The 13,973-nt window shown below is 36.4% G+C and overlaps 1 protein-coding gene and 2 non-coding genes across 4 annotated transcripts in view; 1 reads left to right on the forward strand and 2 right to left on the reverse strand.

The window, feature by feature from the left end:
• The window catches only part of IL1RAPL1 (interleukin 1 receptor accessory protein like 1), a 1,333,324-nt gene that overhangs the window by 794,527 nt on the left and 524,824 nt on the right, over nucleotides 1-13,973 (forward strand). The window lies entirely within an intron of this gene.
• Nucleotides 13,621-13,690, reverse strand: LOC117797568. Its single transcript, XR_004622575.1, has one exon. It is a non-coding gene; the product is annotated as a small nucleolar RNA U2-30 (small nucleolar RNA).
• On the reverse strand, nucleotides 13,854-13,933 carry LOC117797569. The gene has a single exon (XR_004622576.1). It is a non-coding gene; the product is annotated as a small nucleolar RNA U2-19 (small nucleolar RNA).

Raw genomic sequence — 13,973 nt, forward strand, 5'->3', positions numbered from 1 at the left:
AGATCATGGAGACTCCAGTGATTTTTCATTGCTAATTATTTTAGTACTCACATCTTTCAAAGGTATTTTATAATTTAAAAAAACAGGAAGTAGTTGAGAAAATCAAAATATTAGGGTTTGATATGACAGTTTCATAATTACATAATAAGATTTTGAATGATGAATGTTTATTTTGGAAAGGTTTGAACTATTTGGAAGAGCTTTTATTATTTTTGCACTATGAACAGGTCCACTAGGTGTACAGTATTCCAGGGTTTTAACTTGTCTTTCCTGTAATTTTGAAGTCTCTTTCTTGATAAAATCAAGAGGTAACTCTTGCAAAGTAACTTGCAATTGATGCAGACATTTGTATAATAACATATTTAGAAGGATTTTTAAAAACTACCTATGAAAAAACTGCATGGAAATAGAGTTGGTTTTATTCATGTCAAAATATGTGGCTTTTGCATAAGAGGAATTAATGTTTTCATTTCTTAAAATGCTTGACCAAAGCTTTTAGTCGTTATGTTAGCATCTGTTGTTCCATCTGGAAGACCTAAAAAATCCAGTGAATTATAAATGGACAGTTCAACATGAATATGCAAATTAAAGACATTTTATGAATTCTATGTAAGATACAAAGAGAGAGCTTACTCTGTGCCTTAACTAGAAGATCTTACTATATATTTCTTAATTATCTGTTGGGTTTAGCATAAGGTTCTACTCCAATATATCACCCAGGACTTATTGGAATATAAACAGTATCAAAGATTCATTATGAATATCATAGACTTTGTTTCAAATGATACAGTGCAATGTGTTTATTAGGGAAGTAAAAAATACAAATTAACATTTAAGAGGTATTATTTTAAATATAGAAGTACTATCTTTAGTCACTGCTATGTTATGTTGTCAACGGAAAATTTCGGAACTTTTAATGAGCACTTACTGTTAATGTTCCATTAGGAAATTATGCCGTTTCCACACTGGCATCTTTTGAAGGGCACATTTGCTTTTTTCATTAAACCTTGACACATACTCTAAACATGAATACAAATGCTGCTATCTCAATGCCCTGCCTTCTAAGTCTTGTGCTTTCTAATATTTATTTAAAACGTTTGGTTTTCAATGTATCACTTATGATCACAAAGCAAATGCTGAGCTTTTTTTAAAATTGAGGTTTGCTCTGTCAAATTAAGGATGAAAGAATGACACTGAAACATATGTCCCTTTTTTAAAAAAAAAGTAAAAATGCATTTTAAACTTTTTAAGGGAAATCGTGGCTTCTAAATGTCACGAACATGTCATGTTTCTTCTATGCATCAACTTTTATGAGTCCCCGATTAAAAATATAACCTGAAAACAGAATGTTTCTACTTAGATATTGTTGCTATGATGCTATTTAGCTAGTTAATCATATAACCCTTTCAGAATAATGAAACCAGTAGCACTTGTCAACGCCAAACATGAAGGGAGTGAAGTAACAGAGATGTGAAAAATATCCATTAATATGAAAGCAATATGTTATGGGGGCAGCAAAGAGGGAGTAAGCTATTTACTATTTACTGGTTGGCTCTGACATTGCTAAAATTAGATTAAAGCAAAATAGCTTAGTACAAATATAGTGAAATAGTTTTGATGATGTTTTCCACTTGGGGTATATGATTAGATCCTTTTATATTAACCTAATTTCTCTATGATTTAAATAAACTCAGTAGTGTTGACCTGTCTTTTCATGTGCTTTTTTATTCATCAAAATCATTTGATAAACATTTTGTAAGAAATAGAATTACATTCAGAGCAGCACTTGTATACTTATGCAAGCTACTTACAACATATAAATGAATGTGCTCTATAGTTGTAAGGTCTGCATTTATTATTTTAAATGAAGTGAAGAAGTTATAGCTACTTTCTACACGGGTGCTATTCAAAGTATAGATTGCAAATAACAGAGTAGAGATGTTCTTTACCCCCAAATACTTAAAGTGACACTGTTTTTGACGGCAGACAACAAGAGGCTGAAACAAAGATAAGACAGTGAGTTTGAAGAAGAGGTAACAGATTTAAGATATACAAAGGTGGTAGGACAAAATAATGGACGATTAGTTACATGTGAGTGTTCATAGAGTGGGGGCCCAGTTTTTGTTTGGAGGATTTGAGTTTTGAAGGATTTCAAGATAGCCTGTTGGAAGAGTGTATTTGTTGTTTTTTGTTTGTTTATTTTAGTCTAAGTAACTAATGACTTCAGTAACAAAGACACATAATATGTTTCCTAACAAGAATTCCAGAAGAAGAAAAGGCCCAGGATGGGTAATTCAGCAGCTACAATGACATCGTCAAGGACATTTCTTTTCTTTTTTGTCTTTACTCTCTGCTGTTCTCAGCAAATGACTTGACCGTTTAGGCTGGCTTCTCAAATGGCATCACGTGAAGACCCCTGTGTCTACAAACAGAAAAAGAATTGGTCCATATTGTATTCACTAAACAAGAGCAAGGACAGTTTTCCCAGAAGCTCCCAGAGCAGACTTTCAAACACCATCCCACTGTTTAAAATTGCCCATGAATAAACCAGTCACTAGAAAGGGAGCTAAGATCACCATCAATTGACTGGCTTTGACCATTTGCGATCAGCCCTGTGACTTAAAAGGCCCTCAGCCTTCCCATGAAGCACACGAGGACTTGGAGTAGGGGAAACAACATCAAGATAGTAAGGATGGCAAGAAGCGGGAGTCAACGAATGGATTTTTGGTAGGCTACTAGATTGTGTGCCCAGAAAGTGGCAGTTAAAGTTTGATGATGTTGGCTTTGTCTATTGGAGGGTTTCAGGAGATGATTAGAAATATGGTCCTGGAAGATGTTAAGAATTTGAGATTAATCTGCACACAGATGACACTTGACTTATAACAGTGAATGGATTATTCAGGGACAAGGTATAGAGTAGAATGTGAGGTGTACAAAGGACCAAATGCTGTAAGGATAACAAAGATGTCAAGAAAAGGTGATTTTCCAGAGAGATAAAATAAAAGCCAGAGAGACTATTTTTATGTGTGAAATACAGTTAAATTCCAAAGTACAAATTTGTTTGGCAGAATTTTCCTACCTTAGAAGTTCCACTTGGACCCTACATTTCTAATTCATAAGAATCCTAACATTGACATGTTTTTTGTTCTTTTGTTTAATTTAGAAACATCTATAATGACATTATTCTTATTCAAATAAGTTCTAGGCATTGATAAAGTCAAATTTAACCTGAGAATTTGTTTTTGATCTGTGCTACTTTCTTCTGGTGCATAATCAGAGTCCCAGAGGATAATGACAGAGTATTTCAGCAATTCCTCTCTAGTAGTGGTTAAGTTTTCCACTTCACTGCAGCTATTGGAGTCATAGTTATCAATATAGGTGAAGCTCTGCGGTATCAACATGTCAAGTGTACCCTTGATTGGGATCTCAGATATGTTTTCATATATGTGTTTCTGTACTTTGCCACACAGTTCTTTAGTGGGTGGGTGTGGCAGAGTAGACTCTTCTTTCCTTAGTGTAATACGGAGCTCTTGCTGGGCAGCAGCTGCTCAGCCCGGACCTATAGTTACCTGTTTAACAATGCAGGCATTAGGGGTGCCGGCTTCCTGTGTAGTCACAAATTTACCTGTAATGTGTGTGGGTTTTTTATTGTATTTCTTTGTTATATTTGTTTTAGGTATACAATATAGTGATTCAAAACTTCTATGCGTTACTCACTATTCATCACCATAAGTGTGCTCCTAATCCCCTTTATCTGTTCTGTCCATCCCCCACCTACCTCCCCTCTGGCAACCGCCCGTTTGTTCTCTGTATTTATGAGTTTGGCTTTTTTGTTCATCTCTTGTTTTGTTTCTTAACTTCCATATGAGTTAAATCATTTGCTATTTGTCTTTCTCTTATTTCATTTAGTATTATACCCTGTAGGTCCATCCACATTGTTGCAAACAGCAGGATTTCATTCCGTTTATGGATGAGTACTATTCCATCATGTATGTATACTACGTCTTTTTTATCCATTCATCTGTGGGTGGGCACTTGAACTGTTTCCATATCTTGGCCATTGTAAATACTGCTATGATAATCAAAGAGGTGCAAATATCTTTTGGAATTAGTGTTGAATTAGTGTTTTTGTTTTGTTTAGGTAAATATCCAGTAGTGGAATTACTGGATCATATGGCAATTCTCTTCTTAATTTTTTAAGATAATTAACCTCCATACTGTTTTCAACAGTGACTGCACCAATTTATGTGTGTGAGGTTTCCCTTTTTCCACATTCTCACCAACACTTACTTGTTTTGTTGCGGGTTTTTTGTGTGTTTTTTTTTTTATTTTATTTTAGTTATTCTGACAGGTGTGAGGTGATATAGCTCATTGTGGTTTTGATTTGCATTTCTGCTGAATGGGTGATATTTAGCATCTTATCATGTATCTATTGGCCATTTTTATGTCTTCTTTGGTAAAATGTCTATTCAGGTCCTCTGCCCATTTTTAACTGGATTATTTGTATTCTTGGTGTTGAGTTGTGTAAGTTCTTTATATATTTTGAATACTAAGTCCTTATCAGATGTATCATTTGCAAGTATCTTCTTTCATTCAGTAGGTTGACCTCCTGCACAGTCAAAAATTTGTGGGTAACTTTTGACTCTCCAGAAACTTAACTACTAACAGGCTACTGTTGACCAAAAGCCTTCCCAGTAATATCAAGTGCCAGTTAACACATATTTTGTATGTTATATGTATTATATACTGTATTCTTACAATACAGTAAGCTTGAGGAAAAAATATTAAGAAAATTTCAAGGAAGAAAAAGTGTATTTATAGTACTTTACTTTAAAAACTGTGTATGTAATTAGACATATCTAGTTCAAACTTGTGTTGTTCAAGGGTCAGCTGGGTATCTTCTAGCCCCTGTTGCTTCTGGTAGAGCCACATGACTAGTTCTCACTAATGAATGCAAGGAAAACGAGGAACTGTCACTTCTGAGCCAAAGTAGCGAAGAAATGAGTATTCTTTCTCCCGTTCTTCGCCCAGTAACTGCTTAGAGGCAGAGAATGCCTAGGCTCCAGTGGAGGGAAGGAGCCCTGCTGTCTAAATCACATCATGGGGGAAAGCTGATTACTGACCAGAAGGACACTCATTGCATACTTCTGGGAGGGAGAAATGACCACCCTGTAAGTTAAACCAGGGAAATCATGAAGTTTATTTTTATAGCAGCTAGCCTTATCCTAAGTAACACAGTTAAGCACATTTTGCTGATACAGAGTCATATGAATAAAAGAGATGTTTATTGTCAGGTCATGAAAGACCTCAAAGGGAAACCGCTAAGCTATACACCTCCCACTTTTGCATCCGAATGCTTCTTCCTATACTTTTTTTCTTCCATCTGCTTTGCAAACATACCAGATCTCTGCCTGTTCAGAGTCTACCTGTCTTTCAAGGTACAGCTCAAAAACCCATCTCCACCTGTCCTCATTCAGTGCTTTCCTTCTAGATCAGGACAGTCCCTTCTTCCCTAGAGGTCACATTGCTTCTGGCATTGTTTCTTCTGTGCTTATTTGGCTATTGGGATTTATTGACACTGTTTTTCAATGGCTTCTAATTTACTTGAGGTAAGACTTCATCTTGTTTGTTTTGGTTTTGTCAGTAATTCTGCATTATTTAGCACATGGTAGAAGATGATTAATAAGCCCTTTTTGAAATGTTGAATAAACAAAAGCTAAATTGTATTGTATGAATGTATTCTATTGTAAATAACTCAGCTAAATGTTATTTTAGTCATAATCATAAACCTGTTATTCAAGTATTTATTTTAGGGCTTTCAGCTTATGCATAAAATAATTTAAAATGGAACTATTTTGTTTAAAATTCTTTGTATATTCATTATTCTCAAATTAATGTGTAATAATCCTAATGAGCTATAATAGTTATTATTTCTTCACAGTAGTTCAAATGATATTTTAAAGTCAGCACAACATAATTTTCCTTATATAGGGTCAACTGAAGTGTTTTTAAAAGCTTGTATAGTCTGGTGATTCATTTATATTTTTTTTTTGCTTTTTTAAATTTCAAGTTTCTATTTAAATTCCAGTTAACATATAGTGTAATATTAATTTCAGAAGTAGTATTTAGTGATTCGTCACTTCCATACAACATCCAGTGTTCATTATAACAAGTGCCCTCCTTAATACCCATCACCCATTTAGCCCATCCACCTGCCTCCCCTCTGGCAACCCTCAGTTTGTTCTCTATAGTTAAGAGTCTATTTTATGGTTTTCCTATCTCTTTTTTCCCCTATGTTCATGCTTTGTTTCTTAAATTCCACATATAAGTGAAATCATATAGTATTTGTCTTTTTCTGACTGACTTATTTCACTTAGCGTAATACTCTCTAGCTCCACCCACATCATTGCAAGTGACAAGGTTTCATTCTTTTTCGTGGCTAAGTAATATTCCATTGTATACTATATACCATAACTTCTTGATCCATTCACGAGTTGATGAACATTTGGATATTTCTATAATTTAGCTATCGTTGATAATGCTGCTATAAACATCGAGGTATGGCAATTCATTTATAAAATACGTAGCAGAGTATTTTAAAATCGGAATGTTCACAAAGTACTACAGTGTGAAAAAATAAATAGAATACCAAGACAGCTTAGAAGACCAATACTGACAGAAGACACACCCCCCCAAAAAAAGAAGAGAGTTATAGAAAAATAAATAAATAAATATGACAAAGGAGGCAGCAAGAGAGGAGACAACATGAAAAGGAAATATATGCCTGATCTCCTTGAGGAGGGAGTGCTTCCTAAGCATTAATCTTAGAGGGAGAGAGAGAGATAAAGGGAGGGAGGGATGGAAGCAATTGTTATTAAGCTGTCTCTTCACAGTATTATCTGTAATGGTACAATACTCGAAACAACTCAAATATCCAGAAAATGATAAGGAAAGGATTTTATAAATTATGTGAGGCAGTGCCATATAGTGGAAAGAGTGTGGATTAGAGTTAGGTGACTTCAAGTTATGGTCCTTCTTCCAACCTGGGTTAGGCAAATTTCCTAACTCTAAATTGTATCCCAGGGAACTCTGTGGCTCCTTTCAGGGCTAAAAATTTCTTTTTTTTTTAAATTTTATTTATTTATTTGACAGAGAGAGACAGCCAGCGAGAGAGGGAACACAGGCAGGGGGAGTGGGAGAGGAAGAAGCAGGCTCCCAGCAGAGGAGCCTGATGTGGGGCTCGATCCCAGAACGCCGGGAATCACGCCCTGAGCCAAAGGCAGACGCTTAACGACTGTGCCACCCAGGTGCCCCAGGGCTAAAACTTTCTAATGCAATAAAATATTTAAAAGTTAGCACTGTTTTGATGTTAGCAAGTTTTCTGAATGGCATATGTCTTCATAGTGTGGGGGAGGGCAGCCAGCTCTTCTTGAAAGAGCAGAATCTCTAAAAGCCAATAAACCATTATCCATTCCTTCAAGAAATGCTTATTAAATGTGCAGGTAATAATCTAAACCTGGATTTTTTTTTCCTAAAATGATACCATGGGCAAGTTAACTTCTCACAGTGATGAGAGTTTAATTATATTTAGGTACCCAGTACAGGACATAGCATGTAATAGACTCTCAAGAAAAACTTGTTTCTTCCCTCTGGCATATAGAGGAACAACAAAATGAAAAAAGCAGCAATAAGTTAGCTACACATCTATCCTTGTATCGAGGGGTTGTTTGACACCAGAACTGCCACAGTCAGTTTTCATTAGTGTGATACAAACCATAGTGAAATTATATTTCAAAAAATATTATATAAGAAAGAAAAAAAGCAATTAATATTCCCTGGTCAGTTTCAGCTGTAGTAATTATGTAATTTGGGTGTTCTCTATAAAGAGAATATCTCTTTAATGCAGATGAAAAGAAAAGAGGATTCTGATGATGATGATGATGAAAACTAGCACTTATTGAATGCCTACTGCGTGCATCATTCCTAACACTTTGTATATTTTACCTGATTTCAACTGTATCATAGATGACATAATAACTTAGAGTGCCCTGTTTGTTGATTGCATTTTACCATCTACCATTTGATAGATTCTGTAGATGCACTAAGTCCATTCTTCTTTCACTTTATAAAAACCAAGTTCTTATTTGTGTAATGTGCTAAGCACTGTGATACATCAAAGAATGAATTAAGCAGAGATCTCCTGGGGCAGTTATCATCAAGCAGAAGAAATAAATTATGCACATAATAGGATACAAAATAAAAAGTTCAGTATAAAAGAGATGGATCATAAATCGTTGTGGGAATTCTGGGATGGTCATGGAAAGTTTTCTGCACATGGAATTTGAAATCCTCCTTCAAGGAGAGCAGGAATTTGGACATGGAAATGTCAAAAAAAATTTTTTTAAACTAAACTTTTAAGGCCTTTCTTTAGATGGATTATTGCAAAGAGAGGGGCTATTGCAATAGGGAGACCATTCTGAGTATAAGATGTACAAAGGTCTCAGGATTTAGGCAAAAGGAGTTTTTCTTTTATCGGGAGAAGAAAACAAAGCTAGCAAGAACAGGGTGTGGGGAAATGGTGAACAGGAGTGGCATGATGGGACAGCACATCAGAGAAAGTTCTATCCTGAGGCCAGCCTAGTCTGTGGAAGACCTATTAAGGAATGGCTGTATGCTGGCTCAGGATGAGGGGAGGTCAAAGTTGGGGGCCTGGAAGAAGAGAATCTTCCCCAAGTTATGGCTAATAAGCATTTTTTTCTGGCTGATCCCTGTGGACAGCAGCTTAGCTATCATTTATGAAGTAAAGGTAGGAATTTAGAGGGTCTGCATCTGGCCTTGTCATAGGTAAACAAAGGAGCATCCATGAGTTTTATCTAAGTCATAAGGGGGAGGGTAGATTTTTACAGTAAGCTGTTGCCTGGAACAATAAAGGAGGGGGGAGTTTCTTAAACTTTGTTGTTTTCTAGGATCATAGGACTTGGGTGAATTTCAACATTGTCAGGAGTGTGGGAATAAAAAATCAGTGAGGACTCCCTAACGAATGAGATGTGCATGAGAGGAGTTTCATTTAGTCAGGATGTGAAGATTTTGAAGAAGGATTATACTAATAAATAATAATAGTAGCTTTCTGAGTGCCAGGCCCTGTTCTAAGCACCTTACATCTGTCAATCCATTGAAATAATCCTCACAACCATCCAATGACACAGGTACAATTCTCCCATTTTATAGATAAGGAATTTGAACTCCTCAGAGGGCAAGTAACTTTGTCACAGTGGTTGTAAGACGTACAACTGGGGCTGTAAGTCATAAACTCCATGTCTCCCAGTAGCTGGCCCAACCTCTTTTCATTCCTTAAAACTGTTTCTTTAACTCAGAGAGAGAGGGGGCTTAAAACTGCTGGAACAAGGGAGAGGAGACATACAGTGATTTTCTACTTCCCAAAAACAATCTACTCAGCAAACACATATGAGAGAAGTTGTGGGACACAGAAAGATGAACATAGAATACTAGAAAATCTGAATTTGGCAGTGGTGCATTGGCAATAGCAGCAGTCAATGGAACTGAACAAAAGAAAATGACAGTTAACAGGGAAGGTTCTGGATGCAGAGAATAAAAATGAAAAAAACTCAGCCAGTCAGGGTGGAAGGGGGGCCCACTGCTTTATGTGCTTTCTCTTGTGTAGGAATGGGTCAACTTAATATTGCCGTCTTTATAGGCCCAGGTTTTCAGGTTTCATTCTGCCATAAATGAGATTATGGCAGGCCTTAAGGTATGAGCGGTAGGTGGAAAATGCTTGCCACTTTAGTCCTTAAAAGCATCCCTGAGTTGCATTCAGCCATTCCCACAAGTACAGTTTAGCCTTCTAAAGTTAAGGACAATTGCTGAATTCAACAGGCATTTACCTCTCCTTCCTTTAACCAGCTCTACGTTTGCATTTATTTCTATTGTTCACAACCACCATTGTTCTTCCTAATGATATCTTGTGCTTCAGTACATTCAGTCTAATGAACCAGAGTGTACATAATACATGGTTGAAAATTTTACTGAAAATATTGTTACCTATTTGACATGTAAATAATCAAACTAAGTTCATCTAGAGAGCATTGTTTATGTAGCAGTGCTGATTGCTACAACCAACAGAGATTTTATTGGAAATATAATGTAATAATAAAAGCAGTTAACCTCTTTTGAATCTATTCTGTGCCTCTGGACCAATGGTAAGAACATTCACATCCTTACCTCTTTTCATCTTCCCAGGAACTTATTAGTGGGGGATATGGTTTCTACTTTAGGGATGAAGAAATTGAAGTTAACAGAATTTAATCACTATGCCCAAGAGTTTGTACTTTAGTCCTTGAGCCCAATTTTGAACCCAGACCTCCTTGATTTAAAAAATCTCCTAAACCTTTCCACTCTGAATCAATCACTCACATTTTCAAGGCTAATCAATAACAGTTCTGCTACCTAATAACTATGTGGCCTTGGGGAAATTATTTAACTACTCTTTGACCTTGTTTCTTAATCTGAAAAGTGAAGGCAATCATATCTTCATCATAGGATCATTGTGAAGATTAAATCAATTAATATTTGTAAGGTATTTAAAAGAACTACATAGCCATCATTTTTTTTAAAGATTTTATTTATTTATTTGACAGAGAGAGAGACAGCCAGCAAGAGAGGGAACACAGGCAGGGGGAGTGGGAGAGGAAGAAGCAGGCTCCCAGTGAAGGAGCCTGATGCGGGGCTCGATCCCAGGACTCTGGGATCACGCCCTGAGCCGAAGGCAGATGCTTAACGCCTGAGCCACCCAGGCACCCCCATAGCCATCATTTTTATATGTTAGTTGTGGTTATAGAAGAAAACAATTGAGATGACAATGAACTATGCTCTCTTTCTTAAAAACTCAAAACAAATAGCCCAACTCAGTATCTCAGTATGACTTTGTGTGCTCCAGCAGTAGGATTGATTATATATGTGTATATATTCTTTGTTCCACCATACTCTTCTGTCAGTTTAATCTAAAGAAAACTACAGAGAACTAGGACATTAGTTTACTCAAAATTGAATTCACAAGTAATTTTGTAAAACATCAATTGGGAAAACTCTTTTGTGTCGATCTTTAAACTTCTCTGAGTTCCTAAAATAAAATTTGTATTTGATCTAAGAGGACAGGATGGCATCTTTGGCAACTGGGTTTTGGAAAACTTAAAAAAAAAAAAACACAAACAGACTAAAAGAGCCAACAGAATTTTGAAGAAGAACAAAACTAAAGGACTGATACTACAGGACTTCAGTACTTCCTATAAACTACAGTAATCCATATACTGTGCTATTGGTGAAAGAATAGACAACTAGAAGAATGGAACAGAATAGAAATACCAGAAATATACCCAGATAAATAGAGCCAACTGATCTTTGACAAAGGAACAAAAGCAAACAATGGAGTAAAGTTAGTCTTTCCAACAGATGGTACTGGAACAGACATCCACAGGCAAAGATGAATCTAGACACAGACCTTAAATCCTTCACATAAATTAACTCAAAATGTATTACAAGCATATATGTAAAATGCAAAACTGTAAAACTCCTAGAAGATAACACTGGAGAAAATCTAGATGACCTTGGATTTGGTGATGACCTTTCAACTAAAACACCAAAGGCATGATCCATGAAAAGAAAGAATTGATAAGCTAGACATCATTAAAATTAAAAATTCCCCTCTAAGAAGGATAACGTCAAGAGAATAAGAGGACAAGTCACAAAACTAGGGGGAAATATTTGCAAAAGACATATCTAATAAAGAAATGTTACCTGAAATATATGAAGAACTCCTAAAACTGAACAATAAGAAAACAAAAACCTGATTAAAAATGGGCCTAAGATTTTGGCAGATACCTCATCAGAGAAGATGTACAGATGGCAAATAAGCATATGAAAAGATGTACCACATAAAAGTCATCAGAGAAATGCAAATTAAAAGGGACAGTGAGATATCACTACATATTTATCAGAATGGCCAATATCCGGAACACTAACACCAGGTGCTGGCAAAGGTCTGGAGGCACTGGAACTCTCACTGATTGCTGGTAGGATCAAATGCAAAATGGTAGAGCCACTTTGGAAGACAATTGATGGTTTCTTACAAAACTAAACATACTCTTATCATATGATCCAGCAATTGTGCTTCTTGGTATTTACCCAGAGGAATTGAAAGCTTTTGTCCGCATAAAAACCTGCACACAGATCTTATACCAATCTTACTCATATTTGCCAAAAATAAGAAGCAACCAAGACATCCTTCAGTAGATTAATGGATAAATAAACTGTGGTACAGTCAGACAATGGAATATCATTCAGTTCTAAAAAGAAATGAGCTATCAAGCCACAAAAAGACATGGAGGAAACTTAGATGCATATTATTAAGTGAAAGAAGCCAGTCTGAAAAGGGTACATACTGCATGATTCCATCTATATGACATTTTAGAAAAGGCAAAACTATGGAGACAGAAAAAAAAGAAAAACAGTGGTTGCCAGGATTAAGGGTAGGGAAATGAGAGATGAATAGACAGGGCAAAGGAGTTTTAGGGCGGTGAATATACTCTGTATGATACCATGTCATACATTTGTCCAAACTCAAAGAATGTATAATACCAAGTGAACCCTAAGGTACACTATGGTCTTTGGGTAATTTTGATGTGTCAGTGTAGATTCATCAACTGTAACAAATGTGTGACTCTGGTGGGGGATGTTGATGATGGGGAGGCTGTGTGTGGGGGGCGGGGAGGGAGATACGAGAATTCTCTGTACCTTCCCTTCAGTTTTGCTGTGAACCTAAAACTACTCTTAAAAAATAATCTTTTATAACAAAATAAGTAAAGAATTTGTATATAATTGCCCTCATATGAAGAATCAGGATTATTAAAATATAAGAAAGAGTTCCTCATATTTCCCATTTGTATGGAAGGTGGAGATGTTATCAGTGCCTTGGCTCACTTGCTCCCTATGGTAGTTGGGCTCCATGGAGCCTGAGCGGAGGGAGCCTGAGTTTTCTTGTCTAAAATACATGTTGATAGGTGTGAACTGGGATCAGAGATCCAACAGGTCAACAAAGAAATAACAAGGAAAGGACGAAGTCACAAAAACAGGGTTCTTTCCTAGAAATTCAAATCTAGATTGAAGTAAAAGTTATTGAAGGCTGTGGTGTGTCGGAGTATTGGCAGTAGCACTCACTTGCCTCAGCACAGGCTTTAAATAGCCCTTGGAGTGGGGCGCCTGGGTGGCTCAGTCGTTAAGCGTCTGCCTTCGGCCCAGGGCCTGATCCTAGGGTCCTGGGATCCAGCCCCGCATCAAGCCCCCTGCTCCGCTGGGAGCCTGCTTCCTCCTCTCCCACTCCCCCTGCTTATGTTCCCTCTCTCACTGGCTGTGTCTCTGTCAAATAAATAAATAAAATCTTAAAAAAAAATAGCCCTTGAAGTTTGTGACAACTTTATGCTCTGGGAAGTATGTGTTTGTAGATTATTCAGCCTGAGTTTAAAGGTCTGAAGCAGGGATTGCATAAGATATTGTGAAAATTGTATTGAAAATGATCTTAAATTTATTTTATTTTATTTTATTTTATTCTGAGTTCAGTTCAAGTGTAGAAATCTTCATAGTTATAAAGGTCCATAGTGAAACCTCTCCATCACTGCTCATAACTGATTAATCTGTCATACATGCACATAACCTCCCATCTCATTCATCCATCAACAAGTCCCCAATTATCCACTGTCACTTTTATAAATACACATGCATATGCATATGCACTCACACTCACGCACTGACAAAAGTTCTTATTGTTTTAAATGACTTTTACTTCTCAGAACGATGAAGATCATGCATCGGGTAGCCTGGCAGGTGTTCTCATGCTCGGATTTGGCTATTTTTATTATTGATCTCCTTCTGTAAGAAACAGATCTCAGAGAATTAAACATTTT

Source organism: Ailuropoda melanoleuca, chromosome X, assembly GCF_002007445.2.
Source record: "Ailuropoda melanoleuca isolate Jingjing chromosome X, ASM200744v2, whole genome shotgun sequence".
Classification (NCBI taxonomy): Eukaryota; Metazoa; Chordata; class Mammalia; order Carnivora; family Ursidae; genus Ailuropoda; species Ailuropoda melanoleuca.